The sequence below is a fragment of the Lipophrys pholis genome, assembly GCF_963383615.2.
Source record: "Lipophrys pholis genome assembly, chromosome: 20".
NCBI classification, from domain to species: domain Eukaryota; kingdom Metazoa; phylum Chordata; class Actinopteri; order Blenniiformes; family Blenniidae; genus Lipophrys; species Lipophrys pholis.
Window position 1 is genome coordinate 25,772,303 of NC_137648.1, and position 27,363 is coordinate 25,799,665.

A 27,363-nucleotide genomic window follows, 5' to 3' on the forward strand; every position below is an offset into this window, starting at 1 on the left:
TTGAGCCCCTCTTGGCTCAGCTCAGGAGCAGTCTGCCAGGCCTATCAATTCCAGGAAGTGGGGGAACTGTTGTGCTATCAGCTTATGCTGATGACATAACAATTTTCATCACCCACAGAACAGACATCCAGACCCTGCAAAGCAAACTCACCTTGTACGAGAAGTTCTCCTGAGCCAAGGTGAACTGGACCAAGTGTGAAGGGCTTCTCCTGGGGCAGTGGAACAACCAGCAGCCAACACTACCTGCTGGGCTGCAGTGGAGCACTGAGGGAGTGAAGTGTCTGGGCGTCTTTCTAGGGACCAGCGACTTCCAAAAGAAGAACTGGGAAGGTTTGGCGGAGAGAGTCAGTGCCCGATTGTCTCGATGCACTTGGGTCCAGCCACAGCTGTCTTACAGGGGGAGGACTTTGGTTGTTAACAACTTGGCCGCTTCAATGCTCTGGCACCGCTTCACTGTGCTGGAGCCTCCTGCAGCCCTGATCAAAGATATACAGAGCAGACTGGTGAACTTCTTCTGGGGCGGAGCTCACTGGACCAGAGCTTCAGTCCTGTACCTTCCTCTGTCTGAGGGAGGTCAGGGGCTAATCGACATCCAGAGCCGCCTAAAGACCCTCCGTCTCCTGACCGCACAGCGCTACCTGTACCACCCGGAACAGCTATGGACAGAAACAGCATCTGTACTGCTGGGAAGAGTCGGAAACCTCCACTACAATAAACATCTGTTCCTCCTCAACCTGGCTGAAGTGGATCCATGGAGCACATCAGTCTTCTACCAGTCTGTCCTGAGAGCCTGGAGGACTGTCCTCACTGCCCGGAGAGACTCTTCCCAGGTGTTTGGTCACGTAAGAGAAGAGCCACTGTTCCATAACCCCATGATCCAAGCCAGGCTCCTCCACTCCCTGACCATACAGAGGACCCTAACATCAGCTGGTCTGACCAAGCTGGACGACCTGAGGACGGTGGGACAGTGGAAGACTGCAGCCAGGTTGAGCCAAGAGACCGGGCTCAAATCGCAAAGACTGGTGGAGAAACTGCTGGAGGAGGTGATGAGAGCTCTACCTGGTTCCTTCAGGGAGGCTCTGGGGAAGGAAACACCAACCGACCAAAGAGCCACAACCTTCATCGTCCCTCAGCTGTCCATCAGTGCTGCAGTCAGGGAGCAGGAGGTGGACAATGGACTTCTTCTCTCCTTCACAACACCAAAACTCTATAAGTTTTCCCAACTGCAGAAGAAGGACCTCTACATAATCACAGTAAAAGTCATAAATTGTGCGTCACTGACTGGTGTCCAGGAGTCCCGGTGGTCTGGGACGTTGGCACCAGGGTCCTCCCCCAGAGACAGCTGGAGGTCCCTGTACAAACCCCCCGTAGAGAAACGCACTGCGGATCTCCAGTGGAGGGTGGGACATGGGGCCGTGGCCACAAACAGACATGTGGCACGACTCAATCCCCAAACTGACAGTCGGTGTGTCTTCTGCCAAGCCGAGGAAACCCTGGATCACCTCTGGCTACACTGTCGGAGACTGACCTCCCTCTTTGCTCTGCTGCAGCAGTGGTTGACCCAGTTAGGTCATGTCTTCCATGGTGGCCTTTTCATATTTGGACCAAAATACTCTGCAGCCCAACGTAGGAACATCTGCCTTGTCAACTTCCTGATAGGACAGGAGACAATGAGCATCTGGTTGTCACGGCGCAACAGAAGCCAAGGTGCAGGGTCTGATGATGCTCTGCAGATTTTCAGAGACCTGGTGGCTGCTCCACCCAGGGTGGAGTTCACCTCCACCTCTGCAGATGTTCAGAGGCCTGGTGGCTGCTCCACTCAGGGTGGAGTTCACCTTCCATAAACAAGTATCGGACTTGAAAGAATTTGTTTCTGTTTGGACTGTTGGTGGTGTTCTGTGTGCCATAGAGCATGAAGAACTGCAACTGCATTTCGTGTGTGTGTGTGTGTGTGTGTGTGTGTGTGTGTGTGTGTGTGTGTGTGTGTGTGTGTGTGTGTGTGTGTGTGTGTGTGTGTGTGTGTGTGTGTGTTGTAAATAGTTTAGTTCTCGCCTGTTTATGAGTGTTCTTTTTGTGTAAAAAAAAAAATAAAATAAAATGAAAATAAAGAACTTTAAAGGTCAAGGTCTCTTGCTCTCTCTGTCTCTCTCTCTCTCGCTCTGTCTCTCTCTCTCTCTGTCTCTCTCTCTCCCTCTGTCTCTCTCTCGCTCTGTCTTTCTCTCACTCTGTCCCTCTCTCTCGCTCTGTCTCGCTCTCTCTCTCTCTCTCGCTCTGTCTCTCTCTGTCTCTCTCTCGCTCTCTCTCGGTGCATGCTGGGAGTGTGGAAGAGCAGGGAGCGTTTGTCACGTTTTTTTCCCGTAATTTTTCTTGTTAATGTCCACAATCACTATAGTTTAATAATCACAGAGCACTTTTTGTTTTTTTTCCTTCTTTCTCGGGGGTTCGGGGTTTTTGTCTGGTCCGTGTTTGCCGGCGACTGGCTGAGGCCATGTGGTCAGAGCTGAGGAAGCTCACCTGCAAACACGGGATCCGCATCTCTACACCTTTCCCCTGCAGCGTGGAGCAGGTTGCTCTGGCGGTGGGGGAGAATGTCGGTTACAGCAGGTGGAGCAGGTTGCTCTGGCTGTGGGGGAGAAGTTTGGTTACAGCAGGTGGAGCAGGTTGCTCTGGCTGTGGGGGAGAAGGTCGGTTACAGCAGGTGGAGCAGGTTGCTCTGGCTGTGGGGGAGAAGGTCGGTTACAGCAGGTGGAGCAGGTTGCTCTGGCTGTGGGGGAGAAGGTCGGTTACAGCAGGTGGAGCAGGTTGGTCTGGCTGTGGGGGAGAAGGTCGGTTACAGCAGGTGGAGCAGGTTGCTCTGGCTGTGGGGGAGAATGTCGGTTACAGCAGGTGGAGCAGGTTGCTCTGGCTGTGGGGGAGAAGGTCGGGTACAGCAGGTGGAGCAGGTTGCTCTGGCTTTGGGGGAGAAGGTCGGTTACAACAGGTGGAGCAGGTTGCTCTAGCTGTGGGGGAGAAGGTCGGGTACAGCAGCATGAAGGCGGAGGCCCGGATGAACGGCGCCGTGGTGATCTTTGTAGACCGGGTTGAGAAGGCCAACTCCGTTGTGGAGACAGGAATCACCGTGTTGGACAGGTTTGTCCAGGTCCAGCCTGCTGTCCGGGTGATCCTGTCCAATGTCCCTCCTTGTGCTCCAGATGAGCTCTGAACCAAGGAGCTTTCCAGGTTTGGAAAAGTGTCTGGCTCCAAAAAGATCCTGTCTGGAATGAAGTCTCCGCGGCTGAAACAACAATATGTTTCAGAAGACACGTCTTTATGATTCTTAATAACCGGAACGAGGAACTCAACCTCAGGTTCCGTGTGAGAGGAAATGATTAGGACCACGTTGTCTTCACGAGCTCAGCTGGTATGAAATGCTTCAGCTGTGGTGAGGAGGGACATACGGTGAAGTCCTGTCCGCTGCAGGCTACAAAAAGAATACAAAAGCCAAATGGCAGCTCCTGAACTTCCTCTCAGGTGAAGCAAAGATGCCGATCTATGTCAGCAGGAGGAACAAGGTGGAGAACAGAGAAGGCAGGATGTTGTAGAAGTGTGGCGAGTCAACATCAAATCCAGACTCTGGCTTGAATACCGTTTTTTTAAACAAAACAATGATTGGAATGCTTTTAAAGAGGTCTGGTGTTTTAAAAACATTCTGTGCTGGACGGAAAACAATGAATTGCAGTTTGCACATTTTTTAACATGAAAGATTTTATAAGTACCTCAGCATTAACGTCTCAGCCAAACTCTCAGACTTGGTGAACTTAAACACGTCTCAACATTCTGATGGAAAAACAAACCATCAGGTAGAAGTTTAAAAACACTCCAGAACACCAAGGTGGCTGAGAACTCCCAAACTTTATACTTTTTATCTGGCCAATAAAGTACTTTATGTAGTAAAATGGATGAATCAGAAAGCCTTAGATGAAGGCTGGCTAGACATTGAGAAAACCTTGTGTGAAGATCTCCAGACCAGAGATCTTCCCTTCTTCAGTCCTTCATCAAAGAACCCAGCTGCTTTAAAAGCATCAATAGAACCAGGTCTCTGACAGCTTGCTGGGAGGTTCTTCACCCCCTCTGGAACAATCCTGACATCCTGCAAAGAAAGAAACCAAGAAACTTCCCAAGATGGCAAAATAAGGAAGAAGAACCTTAGAAGAACTTTCCTCCAGTAACTCTTTGGTTCCATTGAATGACCTAATAGAACCATCTGCTATCAGTCAGAACAAGTATCTGGAACCTCTTCAGCTTCAGTCAATAATACCAAGTCAGTGTAATCTAGAAGAGATTGAGCTGAACTGACCTCAGACAGTGACAAAGCTCCTGAAGATCTCAGCTCCTAAACCTCTTTCTAAAATCATCTCAATCCTGTCAGGTTCAAATATCTCAACATCCCTTCAACCTCCAGATGGGAAGAAGATCTCAACATCACCAGACCCAACGTTTGGTCACTACTCTGTACTAGTACATTAGTACTCTAATAACACCACCATACAGCTCATACAGTACAAGCTCCTTCACACAGTACTTTACAGTACAAGCTCCTCCACACAGTACTTTACAATACAAGGTCCTTCACAGAGTACTTAACACAGGACAAAGGATGTTCAAGATGGGTCTCACCTCCACTAACATATGTTCAAACTGCACAGGTGATCTCCTTGATACTATCTACACACTGTGATCTCCCTGATACTATCTACACACTGTGATCTCCTTGATTTTATCTACACACTGTGATCTCCCTGATACTATCTACACACTGTGATCTCCTTGATTCTATCTACACACTGTGATCTCCCTGATTCTATCTACACATTGTGATCTCCTTGATTCTGTCTACACACTGTGATCTCCCTGATTCTATCTCCACACTGTGACCTTTTGCTGATGCTGAGGTCATTAAAAAAATCATTGATCTGGTGGATGAAGTTTGAAGTCAGGAGGAGAAAAGACAGGAAACGGTAGAGGAGCTGTTAAAGGAGCGTTCACACACAACCACCACAAGTTTGGCAGGAACCTCAGTTCCTGACCAGGATCAGCATTTTGAGCTGAAGTCTAGGATTCAGGGTGGAGGCGTCACTCCGTCACCAACAGTCGCCACCTTTTATCATTAGCTACAAGCCAGAGCAGGAAACATGGAGGATCACCACCAGTCGTTACGCACCATCTGTTCGTTGTTACGTATTATTGTTCCACTGTGTTCCGAGTTAATGAGTAAAGCTGCTCTGCAGCAGGCTGCTCTGGCCGTTGAGTATCATAGTTTTCTTTCATTAATCTGTCAGGAATGTGCTGAATCTGGAGAATTTGTTCTATTCTGTTGTGGATTTTGCTGTGAGAGACGTGTCCAGCTGGCAGGACGCACCGAGCACCAGAGGACATGAGAATCACAGTCTCAGGTTTGTTTGGTGGAGGCAGGTGTTTGCAACTGGATTTAAAAACATTTGACTCCACCCCCCCCCCCCCCCCCCCCCCCCCAGTTCTCCTACCAGCTACTGAACAGTGGACACACTCCAGATCGCTCAGCATTCAGAGAAACTCCATGGAGTTGATCAGAGAGGAGGATGCTGCAGGGAGCGAATGCTGACACTCTGTAGAACACATCAACACATCGCTACTAATCCACACGCTCAGTTACTAACTTCACCAATACAGGTGGTTCTTGATAAAAGATGTTCCAGGAATATGAGGAACGTCAGGCCCATTCCAGAACCACCTTCAGATGCATTAGGTCACATTAAGAAATCCCAGGCTTGAATTATAACTGCAACCACCTTGACCACTACTACTATAGTAATAATGATGATAATAACAATGATAATAGTAATAATGGTAACATCAGCTGAAACAGCTGACATAGTGCACAAACCTGCGACTGTTCAGACCCTTGTGTTGGGCTGAAGATTCCAGTGAACTGCTCCAGAAGTTTCTCCCCCACAAGAAAACACCAGGGACAATGAACAGGACATAAAACAGCAGGGGAGCAAGCCAGACCCCGGAAGTGGCCAATGAGGATGCTCGAATCCGACCTGAACACCACAGGGGTCCGAAATTCAAGCCTGGGTGAAACAACTTCTACTAAATCTCTCTGCTTCTCAATCTGACCATCGAGGGAGAGACATGTCTCTCCTACCTCAGGATGGTATAGAGAGCACCCAATAGGAATAAAAGACACACCAAGACCAGCCGGCTGGACGAGCAGGACCCAGTTTGGACTACCTCCTCTGTTTCCTCTATTTTTCCTGTTTTGGGGGATTCTGGAGACCAGAGCCATCCTCTCAGCTGTCCACTCCTGCAGCTGAAGCCAAGCCTCTGAATTCAGGACGCTGAATTCAGACCCGGTAACAACCAGTTACCACCGCCTCCCAGAACCAACAGAACCACGGACGGTGCTTTTCAGCCAGAACAGGAGGGTGAGAGCTTTTGTCTGGGCAGAGATATATAGTTAGAATGATGTTCTGTTGAAAATGCAATGTGTTTCAATGTGCCACTCAGAAGGCCGCAGCATCTCATATGTTTGTGTACGCACGTTCACGCGCACCAACCAAGTCCAGGACTCTGGTTTTCCACCTCAGAACCAGAGGTCCAAGTGAGCTCCAGGCCCACTGGGAGCTCTGTGTGGAGGAACCAGGGTTCAGGACCGAGCCTCGCAAAATTCTCTGTCTTTCTCTTGTCTTCATCCTCTCTCATCTCTCCCCTCCTTCTACTAACCCACATCTGCCTCGCGGATATGCGCCCCCCCTCAACTGATCAAGATAAGCTCACACACACTGCTGCATGTAACGCATAACTGTTACTTGCTGCAAGAGCAGATCTGCTTTGATCACCAGAGTTCTAACTGCAGGTCCCGACCTCCACTTAGGACTCCAGCGCTCAGAACCGGGCCAACGGAACCGCCCGTTCGTTACGCCCTCGGTAGACTGCCTCGCTCCGAGACCGGCCTCGCGCACGCGCGCTCGACGGACGTCTTGTTTATCTGGTCGCTAAGCAACCGCCACGTGCCAAGAAAGAGCGAGTCAAACGCCTCTAGTGGTCGCGTGGGTCATCGCATTCCCTCTTGACCTCCACCTGGTGGACGCATCAAGTCATTGCGCTCTCCCTCTGCGCGCCGCCGCACGCCCCTAGTGGTCGTCACAGTCACCGCATTGACCCGCCGACGTCTGCCTCCACCTGGTGGACGTTCGAGGTCATTACACTCTTTCACTCCACACACACACACACACACACACACACACACACACACACACACACACACACACACTCTTTGTACACAGTGTTGCTGTTTAATAGATTAGATCTCCGTGTTCGATGTCGTTTGCTACTTGAATGTGTTGATTTATGAAATGATTCCAGAATTATTTATGAATTAATACATTTTATTAATAAACACCTGTTTGCTGAATTGAACACTTCTTGGTGATTATTGTGTATTTATTGTTGACACTTCACTGGTTTGTAACAGTCTGTGCTCGGATCTCACACCTTCCCTTTTATTTAAGATTGTTATATTTTACACAGAAATATTAACTAACTCAAATAAACTTTTACAAACGAGACTGATATTTTGGTATTAGCTATTTCCAGTTTATCTGGTGGTGCCCCAATTTATTATTAATACATAAATAGCAAATTTATGCAAATTAATAATTTTTTTATTAATAAATTATTTTTGATAATTTATTCATTTTTTTTTCCTTTTTTAGTAATTACTCAATTACTTTAGGAGTTGTTAATGAGTAAATGACCGAATGATTATGAATGGAAGTAAACTTCCATTAATAATTTTAATTTTTCATAAATTACTTCCAGTGATTTATTACTTTCAGTAATCTATTACTTACAGTAATTATATGCTAATAACCAACCATAAATCCCAACACTTGGTTTATCATGATGCTCTGATTCTGACCCTCTGGGGGGGAATAGAGGACCACTGTCCTATGACATTTACACTGGTGGGGGCGGGGGGTCCTCAGGGTTGAACTTAAATATGCAGGGGGTCCAGGACCTTGAAAAGATTGAGAACCACTGCTCTAGACCCCCGTAGACCACCATAGACTCTTCAAGATGGACACAGGAAGGGAAGGAATCAAACCTGCAACCTTTGGCCACAGTCCAGTGAAGAGCTCAGTGACGAGCTCAGCCACAGTCCAGTGAAGAGCTCAATGAAGCGCTAAGCCACAGTACAGAAAAGCCCAGTGAAGAGCTCAGTGAAGAACCCAGTGAAGAGCTCAGCCACAGTCCAGTGAAGAGCTCAATGAAGCGCTAAGCCACAGTACAGAAAAGCCCAGTGAAGAGCTCAGTGAAGTGCCCAGTGAAGAGCTCAGTGAAGAACCCAGTGAAGAGCTCTGTGAAAAGCTCAGTGAAGAGCTCAGTGAAGAACCCAGTGAAGAGCTCAGCCACTGTCCAGTGAAGAGCTCAATGAAGCGCTAAGCCACAGTACAGAAAAGCCCAGTGAAGAGCTCAGTGAAGAACCCAGTGAAGAGCTCAGTGAAGAGCTCAGCCACAGTCCAGTGAAGAGCCCAGTGAAGTGCTCAGTGAAGACCTCAGCCACAGTCCAGTGAAGAGCTCAGCCACAGTCCAGTGAAGAGCTCAGCCACAGCTCAGTTAAGAGCTCAGCTACAGTCCAGTGAAGAGCTCAGTGAAGACCTCAGCCACAGCCCAGTGAAGACCTCAGCCACAGTCCAGTTAAGAGCTCAGCCAAAGCTCAGTTAAGAGCTCAGCCACAGTCCAGTGAAGAGCTCAGTGAAGGGCTCAGCCTTAGTCCAGTCAAGAGTCCAGTTAAGAGCTCAGCCACAGTCCAGTGAAGAGCTCGGCCACAGCTCAGTGAAGAGCTCAGCCACAGTCCAGTGAAGAGCCCAGTGAAGAGCTGAGCCACAGCTCAGTTAAGAGCTCAGTGAAGACCTCGGCCACAGTCCAGGGAAGTTATTGACGCCGTTCCAATAGTCACAGCTCAACGAACCACACTAACGTTCAGAGTTTCTTCTCTTGACTGAAGTGTTGTTGTGAACGAACATTAACACCTGGTGGAGACAATCACAGGCCACAGTGTCAGGTGCTCCTATTTATTTCTCCACTGTGGATCACCAGACCACAGCCATCCTGGACCACGCCTATTCAAAGTGCATGCAAATAGAGGGAGAAGCTCCAGAAGCTGCTGCTGTGCTGCTGCTTCCTCCATCAGCTCACCTGGCGACTCACTGAACAGCTCTGGCCAGAGGTGAGTTTCACTCAGCTTTTCACCTTTTCTTAGTCAACAGACAATCAGGACTAGAAGATCCTCTTTCCAACCCTGAAATACTCCAAGCTCTCCAAACTACAGTCGCCAGCCTGAGGAACCAAGACGGGGTTGAAGCTGGCTGCGCAGCAATAACCCTCCAGTCCACTTAGTAACTCAGAACAGAACGCTTGTGTGTGAGGTGTGTGTGTGAGGTGTGTGTGAGGTGTGTATGGGGTGTGTATGGGGTGTGTATGAGGTGTGTGTTAGGTGTGTGTGGGGTGTGTGTGAGGTGTGTGTGTGCGGTGTGTGTGGGGTGTTTGTGTGAGGTGGGTGTGGTGTGTGTGTGTGTGGGGTGTTTGTGTGAGGTGGGTGTGGTGTGTGTGTGTGTGAGGTGTGTATGAGGTGTGTGTTAGGTGTGTGTGGTGTGTGTGAGGTGTGTGTGTGTGTGTGTGTGTGTGTGTGTGTGTGTGTGTGTGTGTGTGTGTGTGTGTGCGGTGTGTGTGAGGTGTGTGTGTGCGAGGTGTGTGTGAGGTGTGTGTGCGGTGCGTGTGAAGTGTGTGTGGGGTGTGTGTGTGTGGGGTGTGTGTGATGTGTGTGTGAGGTGTGTGTGGGGTGTGTATGAGGTGTGTGTGTGAGGTGTGTGTGTCAGGTGTGTGTGTGTGAGGTGTGTGTGTTGACATTAGGATGTTTCTTCAGTCCTTCAGTTGTTTGTGTAACATTGACAGTCAGAGATTATTTGACAGATGTAGAAACATCTGGAACACAAGGTGACGTCACACCGATCCTCTTCACTCTGTCAGTTTCTTTTTAATTCAGGGGTGTCCAGCTCCCGGCCTGGGGGGCCGGTGTCCCTTCAGCTTACCTGAGTCTAATGATGATGTCATCACCAAGGTTGTAAAAAAGCTCAATAAGGAGCCCCTCATTGCAATCAGGTGTGTGAAACTGGGAGGAGCTAAACCTGCATGACGCCGGTCTCCCAGGACCCAGTTTGGACCCCCCTGCTCTAATTGTTTATGTAACGTGAGAAATGTTCATCCAGAGAACCAGCTGGATCCATGTGTCCTCCTCATCAAGCTCATTTAACCAGGCTCTTCAGTCTGTGAAGGTCCTGGCAGGTCTGTGAAGGTCCTGGCAGGTCTGTAAAGGTCCTAGCAAGTCTGTGAAGCTCCTAGCAGGTCTGTATTGGTCCTGTCAGGTCTGTAAAGGTCCTGGCAGGTCTGTATAGGTCCTGGCAGGTCTGTGAAGGTCCTGAAGGTCCTGGCATTTCTGTAAAGGTCTTGGCAAGTCTGTAAAGGTCCTGGCTGGTCTGTATAGGTCCTGGCAGGTCGGTATAGGTCCTGGCAGGTCTTTGAAGGTCCTGAAGGTCCTGGCAGGTCTGTGAAGGTCCTGGCAGGTCTGTCTCGACATCTATATCTGGAGATTGGACTCTGCTTCATCAGCAGTTGTTATTCTGAGTGAAATGGCCGCTGCAGACTGGACCTGAACACCCTGGCTCATATTAATGAATGAGATCACATATGGTAATCTATTTCCACATAGTTCTTTCATGAATTTCAACCTTTAAAATCTGCTAATGTTCTCCACTAGTTGGTTCTAAAACATTGCAAGTTTCATCAAACACAAAGTTTTAATTTTATAAAAGACAAACAATGTAAAGATGCATGTCTCCAGTGAACATCTCCAATAAACAGGCAGAACCCTGAACAGAACCTGTAGAGCTGAGTGTGTGGCTGGCCTGGCTCCGCCTCCACCTCTGAGCCTCAGCAGACGGAGGCCTGGCTCTGGGTGGAGAAGGTAAACTACGATCCCTGATCAACCTATCCAGGTTCTCTGTTCCCTGGTTGACTGATCCAGACACACGATCCTGATCACCGTTCTTACCAAGCAGGTTCTCAACTCTCTGGTTCAACCCCGGCCTACGTGTGCACGTTCACGTGAAAGGGGCGGAGCTTGCAGCGTCTGACCAATCACACACAGAGAAACCCTCCAGAGCGGTTTACAGATTACTGAAGGAGCAGTTAATCTCTGAGATTATGAAGAATTCAAACCCATCCAGCAGCTCAAAGCAACACTGCTGCTGCAGCCAGAACCAGAACCTTCCTGACTTGGTGAGATTAGAGCAGATTAATTGATCAGTGATATAAAGGAACAGCACTGTGATCACTCACTTTCACTTTATTCCAGCAGAAAGGTTCCAGGCAGAACTTCCTCACTGCTCTTCTTTTACTTTAGGTTCTCCATCACTGGTTCTGGTTCTGAGGTTCTCTTGTGTTTCCTGTTGGAATATTAATTCATCACCATGACGACAGGAGGAGTTCTGGTTCCATAAATTCATGGTTCTGCCGTTCTGTCAGGTGTGATCATGAACCTCATTATTCCAGATCAACCCTCGTGGAGATAAACAGACCTGGAACAAGTCAAGAACCAGAACCTCCTTCAGAGCCTCAGAGACCAGGATTTATTTTATTATGTCAGAAAGATTGTTCTGGATTAATTTATCATCTCCTCTCTGCTGCAGCTCAGAGCTGATCCTGCCCACCAATCACCATCATTTAAGAATGGGCGGGGCATTTTCCAAGAGATCTAATTGGTCAGGAGGCAGAGCTCTGACCTCTTATCCAGAACATAACCTGCTCAGTTACCAGGTGATTTATCCTGGTGAGAAGTGAGCCAGAGTTGTAATGCGGAAAACCAGAGTTAATCCTGACGTTCTCTGGGTAAGAGAAAACCAGAGTTAATCCTGAAGTTACCTAGATAAGAGCAAATCCAGCTTCGTCATACAGGCCTCTGGAATCGTCTCTTTATCTTTCAGCACCAGCAGGAGGTCCAGCAGGAGGTCCAGCAGGAGGTCCAGCAGGAGGTCCAGCAGGAGGTCCAGCAGGAGGTCCAGCAGGAGGTCCAGCAGTTCACCTGCAAAGCAAAGCAGCAAAGTGTTTTCCTCACCTGCATGTTGTTCCTGTGAGCAGCTCTCAGGTCCAGTTCCACCAGAACCCTAGTGTTTTCACACTGTAACTACCAGAGGATTCTCACTGTAGTGCTGCTTCATCACAAGGAGCTGCACTGTTTAATAAACACACACACACACACACACACACACACACACACACACACACACAGTATGTGCCAGCATCAGGTGCGCTCCCAGTCTGTGGGGTTGGAAACATAAATCCTGGGTTGGCAGGAGGAGGGACAGGAGAGACAGTCTTTCCTAATATAGCTGGAGACATGGACAGGATGCTCTGCTCTGCTCTGCTCTGCCCTGCTCTGCTCTGCCCTGCTCTACTCTACTCTACTCTACTCTTCTTCTCGATGTTGCTCTCCTCCTCACCTCTTTCTTTCCTTACAGCGTCTTTATATGGTAAACAGCAGCTGAGAACGTCCAGCAGTTTGTACGGTAGGAGCTCTTCTTTCTCTCACGAACAAACACAGTCACAAGTCTGAAAGCTCAGTGGTAATGGTGAAAGTGATCCAGGCAGTGAGTCCTAAAGCTCAGTGGTAATGGTGAAAGTGATCCAGGCAGTGAGTCCTAAAGCTCAGTGGTAATGGTGAAAGTGATCCAGGCAGTGAGTCCTAAAGCTCAGTGGTAATGGTGAAAGTGATCCAGGCAGTGAGTCCTAAAGCTCAGTGGTAATGGTGAAAGTGATCCAGGCAGTGAGTCCTAAAGCTCAGTGGTAATGGTGAAAGTGATCCAGGCAGTGAGTCCTAAAGCTCAGTGGTAATGGTGAAAGTGATCCAGGCAGTGAGTCCTAAAGCTCAGTGGTAATGGTGAAAGTGATCCAGGCAGTGAGTCCTAAAGCTCAGTGGTAATGGTGAAAGTGATCCAGGCAGTGAGTCCTAAAGCGCAGTGGTAATGGTGAAAGTGATCCAGGCATTAGAGGTTTTTTGTTTGTGGAGCTGCTCTGGATGGATTGTAAGTTAATTAAGGTTTTTGTTGGTGGAGCTGCTCTTGATGTATTAATGACGTTTTTGTGGGTGGAGCTGCTCTGGATGTATAAATGAAAGTTTTTGTTGGTGGAGCTGCTCTGGATGTATTAATGAAAGTTTTTGTTGGTGGAGCTGCTCTGGATGTATTAATGAAAGTTTTTGTTGGTGGAGCTGCTCTGGATGTATTAATGAAGGTTTTTGTTGGTGGAGCTGCTCTGGATGTATTAATGAAGGTTTTTGTTGGTGGAGCTGCTCTGGATGTATTAATGAAAGTTTTTGTTGGTGGAGCTGCTCTGGATGTATTAATGAAGGTTTATGTTGGTGGAGCTGCTCTGGATGTATTAATGAAGGTTTTTGTTGGTGGAGCTGCTCTGGATGTATTAATGAAAGTTTTTGTTGGTGGAGATGCTCTGGATGTATTAATGACGTTTTTGTGGGTGGAGCTGCTCTGGATGTATAAATGAAAGTTTTTGTTGGTGGAGCTGCTCTGGATGTATTAATGAAAGTTTTTGTTGGTGGAGCTGCTCTGGATGTATTAATGAAAGTTTTTGTTGGTGGAGCTGCTCTGGATGTATTAATGGAGGTTTTTGTTGGTGGAGCTGCTCTGGATGTATTAATGAAGGTTTTTGTTGGTGGAGCTGCTCTGGATGTATTAATGAAAGTTTTTGTTGGTGGAGCTGCTCTGGATGTATTAATGAAGGTTTATGTTGGTGGAGCTTCTCTGGATGTATTAATGAAGGTTTTTGTTGGTGGAGCTGCTCTGGACGAATTAATGAAAGTGTTTGTTTGGCCGAGATCCGTGACAGTAGAACCCTTGTGCTCCCACAAGTGTGGCCTAGATCTGTGAAAGTAGATCTGTGGATCTCCCACTGGTGTGGCCTAGATCCGTGACAGTAGAGCCCAGGAGTCTGTTTGTGATTGTGTTCGGTCCTAACTGGCTGATGGAGGGGGCCTTTCAATGTTCTCTTAAATGAATACATTGGCTTGTTCTTTTTTCCTCTTTGGGTTATGTTTGTCACAGAAGTACAACTCCAGAAACAATCATAGATTCTTCCTAGAAATTAGTGCATGGACCTTTTTATTAGCATTTTATTCATATGGACCTTTTTATTAGCATTTTATTCATATGGGGTCACAGACTGAAACAGCTGAGAAAAGCAATGAGGTGGTTCTGACCAGGATTGTGTTTGCAGGTGGAGCAGGTGGCGTAGGTGGAACAGGTCCAGAAGCTCCAGTCACTCTGGATCCATCAGGTGAGTCCCATGTTGAATCAGGTCAGTCAGAAAGTATCCGAGTACTTTGAGAGTAACGCTGCTGTTCTGCTGATGCCAGCGTCATGGACAAACTCCACCTGTGGAAGGAGGACCCGGAGGAGCTGCTCCTGGAAATGGGCTTCGGCTGTGAGGAACCAGACCTGTCCGGCAGAATCCCTGCCCGCTTCATCAGCTACCAGTCCCAGGCCAGAGGGATCAACCTGCAGGTCTTCCTCCAGGCCCAGCAGAACCGCATCTACCTGGACAACCCAGACGTCAGCAGTAAGTCCACTTCAGCTCTCTGAAGTGGACTTGTGTGTGAGGTGCAGGTATTCCCTGGCTCCTCTGGTCCACTGGTCTGACCTAGTTCCTCTGGTCTTACCTGGCTTCTCAGGTCCACTGGTCTGACCTAGTTCCACTGGTCTTTCCTGGCTCCTCTGGTCTTTCCTGGTTCCTCTGGTCCACTGGTCTGACCTAGTTCCTCTGGTCTTACCTGGCTCCTCTGGTCTTACCTGGCTTCTCTGGTCCACTGGTCTGACCTGGTTCCTCTGGACTTTCCTGGTTCCTCTGGTCCACTGGTATGACCAGGTTCCTCTAGTCTTACCTGGCTCCTCTGGTCCACTAGTCTGACCTGGTTCCTCTGGTATTACCTGGCTCCTCTGGACTTTCCTGGTTCATCTGGTCCACTGGTCTGACCTGGTTCATCTGGTCTTTCCTAGTTCCTCTGGTCCACTGGTCTGAACTAGTTCCTCTGGTCTTCTGGTCTCATCTGGTTCCTCTGGGTTCATCTAGTCTTCCGGTCTCACCTGGTTCCTCTGGGTTTCCTCTGGTCGGACCTGGTTCCTCTGGTCCACTTGTCGGACTTGGTTCCTCTTGTTTTACCTGGTTCCTTTGTTTAACTGTCTGACCTGGTTCCTCTTGTTTTGCCTGGTTCCTCTGGTCCACCGGTCGGACCTGGTTCCTCTGGTCTCACCAGGTTCCTCTGGTCCACTGGTCTGACCTGATTGCTCTGGTCCGACCTGGTTCCTCTGTTCCACAGGTCTGACCTGGTTCCTCTTGTTTACCTGGTTCCTCTGGTCCACTGGTCGGACCTGATTGCTCTGGTCTGACCTGGTTACTCTTGTTTTACCTGGTTCCTCTGGTCCACTGGTCTGACCTGGTTCCTCTGGTCACCAGGAGTCATCCTGGAGGTCCAGTCTGGACCCCCCCCCACCCGAGGCTCCTTCAGCAGCCATTATAGAGACACACCAGGGTTCAGCACAGTCTTTTTAAAACAGGCCCAGGCTTTAAAAACACTTTTATAAAAACTAGACATGTTAGTCAGGTTTAGGAAATTAAAATCCATTAAAAACAAGGAGGCATCAAGACCAAAACCATGGACTCTTTTTAAAATGGTCCTCCTCACCTCCTTCCACAACAGGGATCTGCTTCCTGGTGAGGAAGGAGGTCCTCCTCACCTCCTTCCTCACCAGGGATCTGCTTCCCGTCAATAAATATTTCTGGACATGTTGTAGCCAGAAAGCAGCAACTCTGCTTTCAAGCTGCTTCAGGCCGTGTCCTCCTTCCTCTTTTCATAGGAAGGATTTTTAATTATATTGTATTTTTATCTGCTTTTTGTGCAATACATCCACCCCCATATTCTGTACATGTCCACACTTATAGGCACCGTGTGCATATTTTTCTATGATATTGTATTTTTATCTGCTTCTTTTTAGTTCCTGCTATATGTGCTTCTTTCTCTTTACTATCCTGTTGTACCACTGCACATTTCTCCACATGTGAGATAAATAAAGGATATCTTATCTTATCTTAAGACAATGGACTGTGGTACCCACTGCAGTTAGTCCCAAAAAAGTCCACTAAAATCTTCTGTACCTCTTTCGTTAAAGCAGGGGGGGCTCGATACAGGCCACACGGTGCCACAGAGTGGAGGCCACCAGGTTATTGATTAGCAATGCTCTCCCCTGAAAGACGTGTGGCAGCAGCCCCCTCCACTTATTGACTTTTCCTTTGAGTTTGTCACTCAGTCCCTCCCAGTTTGTATCCATCAAAGCTTCCTCTCCCAGGTACACCCCCAGATATTTAATCCCTCCTCTCTTCCACAATAATCCGACTGGTAATGTCGGTAGACCCCCGGTCCACCCCCCAACTGCCAGGGCTTCACTCTTTCCCCAGTTGACCTTTGCCCCCCATCAGTAAATTAAAAGAATCCACATATTTGTTTCATGGGTCAATGTCGTCCTGATTGGATATTAAAACAATGATGTCATCAGCATACGCAGATCAAACCTTTTTAAAACCCGGAGGACTGAAGCCACTGACAGTGGACCGGATATTGTGGAGCAGAGGTTCAATGGACCTGAGAGAGCACAGCCCTGCCGAACCCCTCTCCTAACTTCAGTCCTCTCTATGTCCTGGTCCAACACTTTGATCATTGCTATCAGACCTGGGTCCAGACCTAACTGGACCAGAACTTTCCACAGATAGAGGAGCTCAACCCGGTCAAATGCTTTTTCTTGGTCTAAAGAAATGAGATGAACATCTGGACCTAACAAACTAAAGACGCCCAAAACATCACGAATTAGAGACACATTGTCTCTGATGGACCTACCAGGCACACAGTAGGTCTGGTCTAGAAGGATAACGTCGTCCAGCACCCCTCTGAGCCTGTTAGCAAGGGCCTTGGAGAGGATCTTAGAATCGGTACACAGTAGGGAGAGCGGCCTCCAGTCCTTCATCTCTCTCAGGTCTCCTTTCTTGGGCAGCAGCATGATCACCGTCCTCCTACAGCTAGGGGGCAGCATCTCTTCCCTGAGGCACTCTGTCAGGACCTCCAGGAGCTCCTCACCTCCTCTCAGGTTCTCTGTCAGGGCCTCCAGGAGGTCCTCTCCTCTGAGGCTCTCTGTCAAAACCTCCAGGAGGTCCTCTCCTCCTCTGAGGCTCTCTGTCAGGGCCTCCAGGAGGTCCTCTCCTCCTCTGAGGCTCTCTGTTAGGGCCTCCAGGAGGTCCTCTCCTCTGAGGCTCTCTGTCAAGACCTCCAGGAGGTCCTCTCCTCCTCTGAGGCTCTCTGTCAGGACCTCCAGGAGGTCCTCTCCTCCCAGGCTCTCTGTCAGGACCTCCAGGAGAGTCAGAGAACTGGGAGAGGAAGAGTCAGAGGAGAGAGAGGGAGGAGGTAGGAATGAGGGGAGAGAGGGAGAGAGGAGAGAATGTGAACATGAAGTGTCCTGAACATGAAATGAACATTGAATGAAGATCATGAACGGTTCTTCTCAACATGGTTCCTCTTGCCTCCTCCTTGCTACCAGAGACTTGGCAGCTCTTCTTCTCACATATCTGAGCCACATTTGTCTTGACAGAAGAAGCAGTTGAGACCCTCAGAATGTCTAGAACAGGGGTCGGGAACCCACGGCTCTTTGGTTCCTCTGCTGCGGCTCCTTGAGCCTCGGTCCCACTGCAGTACATCCCTGAGCGCGGTGGTGGACGGTACGGTACGGTAAGGCAAAGCGTCGGTCCTACAGAGAGTACGGTAACATGTAGGCGGGTTGAGAACGAGGCAGGGATGTAATGTCATTACACAACAATAGTGGAGCGAAGAACGTGGAATTACGGCAGCAGCTCACTAGATCCGCAGCTGTGGAGCCAAACATTTTCATAAACCTAGTCAACTAATCCAGCAGTGAGAGCAAAGCAGCGTATGTGACCAATACGATGGTCACTACGTGAGGAGGACTGATGCTTCATGCTGATGCTCACAGCCACAGAGGCTAATGCTCTCTCCACTCTGAACAATAGTGACTCACACAACAACTAAAGAGATTGAAAGCCCCCCCGCTCACACTCATAGTTCTAAAGCCCTGATCTCCTGCACATATCCTCCATTTTAATAATATGAAGCATCACGGAGCTGACCGCTGCAATGCATTATGGGAGTTTCGGTTGGTGGCTTTGTAGATGTAATTATTGGTTGGTAATGGTTGTGTTATGTTGTGCTATTGTTGCTCAGTTCAGTGTAGTTTGTTAGTTCATCTAGTTTAGTTTAGTTTATTAGTTGTAAATTGGCAACCGGGAGTGAAGAGGGTTTTGTGTGTAGTGAGGTCCTGCCATGGTGTTCTTACCATTCTCAGTGTCAAATTAAAAGCCTCTACTGTTTACAGCAGAAATTAAAACTAAGCTCAATTTCTTTAGTCCAGAGAGCCACGCCCTAGCCCAATGAGCCACGCCCCAGAAGAGAACCACGCCCCCAGCCCAGAGAGCCACGCCCTAGCCCAATGAGCCACGCCCCAGAAGAGAACCATGCCCCCAGCCCAGAGAGCCACGCCCCCAGCCAGGAGATGGGGTTAGGGTCCAGTGGGGGGGTCGAGGTCCAGTATACGGGGTTAGGGTCCAGAGGGGGGATCTGGGTCCAGTGGGTGAGTCAGATTCAATAGCACCAGGAGCTCAGGTCCAGTAGCACCAAGACGGAGCTGGGGTCCAGTAGCACCAGAAGCTCAGGTCCAGTAGCGCCAGGAGCTCAGGTGCAGCAGCACCAGAAGCTCAGGTCCAGTAGCACCAGGACGGAGCTCAGGTCCAGTAGCACCAGAAGCTCAGGTCCAGTAGCACCGGGAGCTCAGGTCCAGTAGCACCAGGACGGAGCTTGGGTCCAGTAGCACCAGAAGCTCAGGTTCAGTAGCGCCAGGAGCTCAGGTGCAGCAGCACCAGAAGCTCAGGTCCAGTAGCACCAGGACGGAGCTCGGGTCCAGTAGCACCAGAAGCTCAGGTCCAGTAGCACCGGGACGGAGCTCGGGTCCAGTAGCACCAGAAGCTCAGGTCCAGTAGCACCGGGAGCTCAGGTCCAGTAGCACCAGGACGGAGCTTGGGTCCAGTAGCACCAGAAGCTCAGGTCCAGTAGCGCCAGGAGCTCAGGTGCAGTAGCACCGGGAGTTCAGGTCCAGTAGCACCAGGACGGAGCTTGGGTCCAGTAGCACCAGAAGCTCAGGTTCAGTAGCGCCAGGAGCTCAGGTGCAGCAGCACCAGAAGCTCAGGTCCAGTAGCACCAGGACGGAGCTCGGGTCCAGTAGCACCGGGAGCTCAGGTCCAGTAGCACCGGGAGCTCAGGTCCAGTAGCACCAGGACGGAGCTCAGGTCCAGTACCCTTAGGAGCTCAGGTCCAGTAGCACCAGGAGCTCAGGTCCAGCAGCACCAGGACGGAAAGTTACTGAGCCTCCATATTCCACCTCATCTCATTATCTCTCATTATCTTCCCTGGTCGATCTCGTTCCTGTGATTCATCCTAAAATAGTCATGTTTCTACAATATATGTATTCTATTTAAAAAAGTTATTTAATTGGATAAAAAGCCACACATGGAGGAGAACATGCAAACTCCTCACTTAAGGCTTTTCCAGCAACAAGAACCAGGTTCTAGTTCATGTTCTAGTTCAGGTTGTAGTTCAGGTTCTAGTTGAAGTTCTACTTCAGTTCATAAATGAGGAGCTCCAAAGAAGCGCTTGTGTTTCCATCATCAGGGAGCCAATAAGAACCAGGTCATTGCGTCACTCCAGAACGTGGTACGTCACTGATTCCACCAATTTGGCGCCGGCAGGTTCCAGGAACCAGGAGACGAACTGAAACAGTGGTTTGGTCCAGGTCACTCCATCTAGTCTGACCTGAACCTCAGATGAAAACATTGAGTCCCCTCGTCGCTCTATTGCTGTTTCTCATGTACCACGTCCTGGAATGACGCAGTGACGTAGCTCTCACTGGCTTCGCTAACGGTGGAAAAAGAACCGGTTCTTTGGCGGTGCTCATTTAAGAACTTGCTCTGGCACCGGCCCTGAACTAGAACCTGGTTCTTTATGGTGGACAAGCCCTAAGTGTGAGGTGAGAATCCAAAACTGTGCTCCACCCTGTGGCCAGCTGAGTTACTGTGAGTCGTGGATCAAGAAACTCAAACCTTTATGTCAAAGGACCAACTTAGAGTTTCCGGTTCCAAGTGAGAACAACCTGTCAGTTCCTTCACCATGTTGTCATGTCACAGGAAGAATTTCAGAGATTGTGTTTGTCCGTCCTCGTGTCTTTCAGATCGTTTCAGACAGGTGGAGGTCCTCCAGCAGGTGACCACAGCCTTCTCTTCCCTGGTGGGCTCCTCCCCCTTCAGAGCGCCTCAGCCCAAACAGCACTCTGCTGAATCGCAGGCCAGGAGGCGGAGCTACGGGATGCTCCTCCGCCGAGTCTATAAGAAATCCCTCAGCCAGACCAACAAGCCTCCTCCACCCAAACCTGGTGCCATCGCTCCTCAACCCGAACCTGGCACTATCACTCCTCCACCTGGATCTGGCACCATTGCTCCTCCACCTAGACCTGGCACCATCGCTACTCCACCTGGACCTGAAATGGAAGCGGTAAGATAACGTGTTTATTGTTAAGGTGTTTATTGGTAACCTGTTTATTGTTAAGGTGTTTATTGTAAACAAGTTTATAGTTAACAAGTTTATTATTAACTTTTTTATTGTTAAGGTGTTTATTGGTAACCTGTTTATTGTTAACTTGTTTATTGTTAACCTGTTTATTGTTAACCTGTTTATTGTTAAGGTGTTTATTGGTAACCTGTTTATTGTTAACTTGTTTATTGTTAACCTGTTTATTGTTAACCTGTTTATTGTTAAGGTGTTTATTGGTAACCTGTTTATTGTTAACTTGTTTATTGTCAAGGTGTTTATTGTTAACAAGTTTATTATTAACTTGTTTATTGTTAAGGTGTTTATTGTTAAGGTGTTTATTGGTAACCTGTTTATTGTTAAGGTGTTTATTGGTAACCTGTTTATTGTTAAGGTGTTTATTGTTAAGGTGTTTATTGTTAACCTGTTTATTGTTAAGGTGTTTATTGGTAACCTGTTTATTGTTAACTTGTTTATTGTCAAGGTGTTTATTGTTAACAAGTTTATTATTAACTTGTTTATTGTTAAGGTGTTTATTGGTAACCTGTTTATTGTTAACCTGTTTATTGTTAACCTGTTTATTGTTAAGGTGTTTATTGGTAACCAGTTTATTGTTAACTTGTTTACTGGTAACCTGTTTATTGGTAACCTGTTTATTGTTAACCTGTTTATTGTTAAGGTGTTTATTGGTAACATGTTTATTGTTAACTTGTTTATAGTTAACCTTTTTTGCGAACATGTTTATTGCTAACATGTTTATTGGTAACCTGTTTCTTGTTAACTTGTTTATTGTTAACCTTTTTTTGCTAACATGGGTATTGTTAACATGTTTATTGGTAACCTTTTTCTTGTTAACTTGTTTATTGTTAACCTTTTTTTGCTAACATGTTTATTGTTAACCTGTTTATTGTTAACATGTTTATTGTTAAGGTGTTTATTGGTAACCTGTTTATTGTTAAGGTGTTTATTGTTAACAAGATTATAGTTAATAAGTTTATTATTAACTTGTTTATTGTCAAGGTGTTTATTGGTAACCTGTTTATTGTTAACTTGTTTATTGTTAACCTGTTTATTGTTAACCTGTTTATTGGTAACTTGTTTATTGTTAACGTGTTTATTGTTAACATGTTTATTGTTAAGTTGTTTATTGGTAACCTGTTTATTGTTAACTTGTTTATTGTTAACTTTTTTTGTTAACATGTTTATTGTTAACATGTTTATTGTTAACCTGTTTATTGGTAACGTGTTTATTGTTAAGGTGTTTATTGTTAACCTGTTTATTGTTAACTTGTTTAGTGTTAAAAAGTATATTGTTAACTTGTTTATTGTTAACCTGTTTATTGTTAACCTGTTTATTGTTAAGGTGTTTATTGTTAAGGTGTTTATTGTTAACATGTTTATTGTTAACATGTTTTTTGTTAACATGTTTATTGTTAAGGCGTTTATTGTTAAGGTGTTTATTGGTAACATGTTTATTGTTAACTTGTTTATTGTTATCGTGTTTATTGTTAACATGTTTATTGTTAAGTTGTTTATTGCTAACATGTTTATTTTTAACCTGTTTATTTTTAACCTGCTTATTGTAAAGGTGTTTATTTTTAACCTGATTATTGTTAACCTGATTGTGATTCCTCACATTCCATCGCCTGCTGCTTTCCTTCTCGGTCTAGATTAGTTTTGATGAACCGTCTGTCAGCGGGAGCAACATGGGAGGAGAAGAACATCTCGGTATGTATGAAACACACACACACACACACACACACACACACACACACACACACACACACACACACACACACAAATGCCCTTCTATTCTCCAGTGTCAGCATGTAACTGCACTTGGACCACAGGCCACATATTGATTGTTCTGGAGGCACTCTGGATCTTGAATGTTTACATATTGATTGTACTAGAGGCACTCTGGATCTTTAATAGAAAGAACTGACTGTTTTACAGAGACAAGAAGTTTAATGTGGACAAACCATTTGGATAGCAGAGCTTTTCTAGAAGAACCAATCGTCCTTCAGCTGCCGTCAGAGAGAAGCAAGGTCTGCTTAGTGTGTGTGTGTGTGTGTGTGTGTGTGTGTGTGTGTGTGTGTGTGTGTGTGTGTGTGTGTGTGTGTGTGTGTGTGTGTGTGTGTGTGTGTGTGTGTGTGTGTGTGTTACAGTCTATAATATGTGTTTTTACAGGCAGGGGGCAGTGAGGAGCACAGATGGTCTCCAGCGTCCCCCCAGGCCCCTCCCCCCCCTCCCTCAGCTGTTAACCCTTCACTACATGGGCAGACAGACATTGAGTCTCCTCAGGAAGAGACCTCATTCAGCTTCCCTCCATCTGACCAGCTGCTGTCGCCCCCTGCTGCTCGCTGGCTGGTGCTTTCTTCTTCCTCACCTGAATCTCAAAGTGGAAGTAACACTCCTCCACCTGCCACTCCTCCGCTCCCTCCGTCCATCATGGAAAAGGCCTGTGTGATGGGAGAGTTCACTCCTCCACCTGCCACTCCTCCGCTCCCTCCGTCCATGATAGAAAAGGCCTGTGTGATGGGAGAGTTCACAAAGTCCGCTCTTGTAGACACATTTACTCCCTCGTCAGGTTTTTCTTCTCTTCCTCCTGATTCTAGAGGCTCCAGCTTCACTCCACAATCAGCCCGTCACCCTTCCCCATTGAGCCTGGACAGTTTTTTGTATTTTTCAACAGGAACCCTTCAAGTGAAGACGCCTATCCAGCAGCTTCCTGCTACTGCTCTTTCCTCCAATCCAGCCTCCTCTTTGACCACTTTATATTACGCTGCTGGTCACAAAGTTCACTGTCCACCGTCTTTTGATTGCTGCTCAGTAGCTGAATCCAGCGAGCACAGTCTACCGCCCAATCGAAAAGATTCACTGTCCTCAGATGGAAGAACAGCCTGTGATTCACGAAGCAAGAATGCAGAGTGTGAGGGTGAAGGAGCTTCTTCCTCCTTCCAGGCTGACAAACAGAGTCTCTCAGAAACATCTCTTCTTCAGCGCCACTCGGACAAGTTAGAGGAAGGTTGGACCGAAGCTGTGGTCGTTTCTCTGAATCGTTCAGAAGCAGTGTGTCCGTCTGTGTCGTCTTCACAGTCTGCTGACACTGAGGTCCTCATAGATCCAGCTGTTGTGAAGGTACTGGACTCCAAACAGCCGGCACACAAGGATCAACAACAGACCGTCCATCCCCAGGAACAAAGTATTTGTAGTACTAACTCCCTGATCCAGGACTGCCCTTATGTCGAAATGGATTGCACGCCTTTGAATTCAGAGGACCCACCGAAGAAGGACACAAAGCAGAAACCAGATAAGGAAACAAAGAAAGTGGAGAATGAAGCGACTGCTGTTCGCATCTCAGACGCAGGAAGTTGTTCCTCTGTGAAGGAACGCTCCGGGCCCTTCCCTGAAGAAGAAACAGAAATCCATCAGAACAGTGGAATCCCCTCCACTGTTTCATCAGCTCAGCCAAAACTTCTATGTCAAATGGCCATTGATAGTAGAACACATCAATCACCTGAGAGTGTCCTGATTGTTCCCCATGAAGGACCAAACCTCATCACTGCAGCCAAAGCAAACCATCTGACAGAGATTGACCGTATCGACCTGGTGTTTGAAACCTCCATTGATGGTTCAGATAGTGAAACTGGAGACATGCAAACTTTTCTTCAGCAGCTTGAGGCTGAAGGAAAAGTCTACTGGGCAGAACCCGTTCAGATTTCCAGCTCAGCCCCTGTTCCCTTAGAGTCCGGCACTTTGGACGCCTCAGACAATCAGCACCCCTCAAGACAGGAAGCTGCCTGTCAGAATCCATCAGTCTACACTGCTGACCCCCTCTCTTCCAACTCTGCAACCCCCAACACCACGAGGTCTGGCTCATCTGTGTCTCTTCAGATGCCTTCCAGCCCGTCTTCCCACATTATTCACAGGACGGACGTCCCCTATATGGACCAGTTCAAACACAGCAGCGCTTCCAGGGTCTTTCCCCTGGACACGTCCTCCCCCTTCAGGGCACTGCAGTCATGGACCCTTCTGCAAGTCCAGAGAAATGCTTTGACCAAGAAGATATTACATGAAGATGTTGTTTTGACCAGGGCCTCTGACAAGGCTCACAGAGCAGGGACGTCTTCACCAAAGTCTCGGCAGACCCACCAAATCCCCCCCGATGTGACGGATGAAGACCACAGAGACCAGCTGGACTCCATTATTGGAGACGAAGCTCGCTGCTGCTGCTCCTGGCTCCACCAATGGTCCAGCAGGGAGAGGAGTGACTTCATGCGGCAGGCTGTCCCAAGCTCTCATGTAAGTCCACAAATGAGCACCTGACACTTTTCACTGCGTCCACTCGTCCTCTGTCAGTAAACAATGAAGCTGCTCTGTTAGTCAGAAGCACATCAGTTAAAGGTGGTGGCACTATGGGGGTTCCAGGGCCGTGGCTGTTCACACTGTGTGAAGGGGGAAGCAGAGCGCAGTCCTGCAGACTGGCTCACTATGAGCTTTCATGTTTGATGTGCACATGACAGGAGGTCTGATACTGCATGGAGTACTCATACTCGTACCCGGTACAACCCGATGAGCATTACAGGACGAGCAACATATCAATAGGAGAGAGATAGTTCATACAACAGCAGCAACTTCATCACCAGCAACTTTATCTCTGTCCCTACATGCTAAAGAATGTGCTACTGTAGACTGGGAGGCTGATGGAGTTGACGTAGCATCAACAGAGGCTGGTGGAGGTGATGTTGCATTGACACAGAGGCTGGTGAAGGTGACGTAGCGTCAGCAGAGGCTGGTGGAGGTGACATAGCGTCAACACAGAGGCTGGGGGAGTTGAAGTAGTGTTGACACAGAGGCTGGTGGAAGTGACGTAGCATCAACACAGAGGCTGGTGAAGGTGATGTAGCATCAGTGGAGGCTGGTGGAGGTGACATAGTGTCAACACAGAGGCAGGTGGAGGTGACATAGCCTTCAAGTAATTAGCCTTAGCGGTGACGTAGCATCAAGCCTTAAAGTAACTAGCATGAGAGGTGACGTAGCATCAAGCCTTCCAGTAATTAGCCTTAGAGGTGAAGTAGCATCAAGCCTTAAAGTAACTAGTGTTAGCGGTGACATATCATCAAAACTTCCAGTAATTAGTCTTAGAGGTGATGTAGCATCAAGCCTTCCAGTAATAAGCCATAGAGGTGACGTAGCATCAAGCCTTAAAGTAATTAGCTTTCGAGATGACGTAGCATCAAGCCTTCCAGTAATTAGCCTTAGAGGTGTCGTAGCATCAAGCCTTCAAGTAATTAGCCTTAGCGGTGACGTAGCATCAAGCCTTAAAGCAACTCGCCTTCGAGGTGACGTAGCATCAAGCCTTAAAGTAACTAGCATGAGAGGTGACGTAGCATCAAGCCTTCCAGTAATTAGCCTTAGAGGTGACGTAGCATCAAGCCTTAAAGCAACTCGCCTTCGAGGTGACGTAGCATCAAGCCTTAAAGTAACTAGCATGAGAGGTGACGTAGCATCAAGCCTTCTAGTAATTAGCCTTAGAGGTGACGTAGCATCAAGCCTTCCAGCAATCAGCCTTAGTATTTTGAGGTGGTGCTCAGCTCATGCAGACGTTCTGATCAGGCCCTTATCAGGCCCTTGTTCTATCTGAATCTTTTTCCAAGCCTTGTCTGGTTCTTGAAATCACTTCAAAGGTCCAGCATGGATCCACGGCAGAGGTTCCCTCTCACTCATTCTAATCAATGAGCCTGATTATTAAGAACCTCCATACGTTCTGAATGGCATCTTCAACCGATGGAAATAAGTGAAACCTTTCCCAACTGATATTGTTGGTTTCACTGATAAACAAATCTTATTTGATGAGTTTTGGCTCGATGTGCAGTAAATCCTGGAATGGTGAGAGCATGAAGCAGGTAACACACCAGGTGAGATGGTTCTATCTGTGTGTGGAACTCCAATCCAACCAAAGAGAGATGATGGAGGGTTTCCTCTCTGGGTGGTGCTGATCCATGTTCAATGTTTACAGTGTGACCTACTGAAGGAACTGAGGATACAATGCACCATGTAGATTGAGGTGGAACATTGGGTGCTCTGTAAATATTCCGTACTGTTAGGCTTTTATTTTGGGTAAACTAATTAGGACAAAGAGACACTCAGTGTAGAGGAATCCCCTCTGCCATCACGAGCTCTCGGTGTGGAGACATATGGTACAACTCCACCACCTCTATGCAATCACAAATATCTACACTGCTCAAAAAACTAAAGAACACTAAAAAAGCACGTCCTAGATCTCAGTGGATGAAATATTGCAGTGGAAAGTCTTTATTCAATATATAGTAGAGTGCGTTGCGAACAAAATAACATAACCATGCTCTGGACACAGTGCTGGGAGACAGCTCAAATTCATGTCTCACCTTGGATAAGTTGCTCAACCTGAGCAACTTGTGTTGGTTGAAGACTCGCCTCCTGCTGCCTCGAGGACTGAGAACACTAACAACATTCACAAGTGAGCAGAACATCAG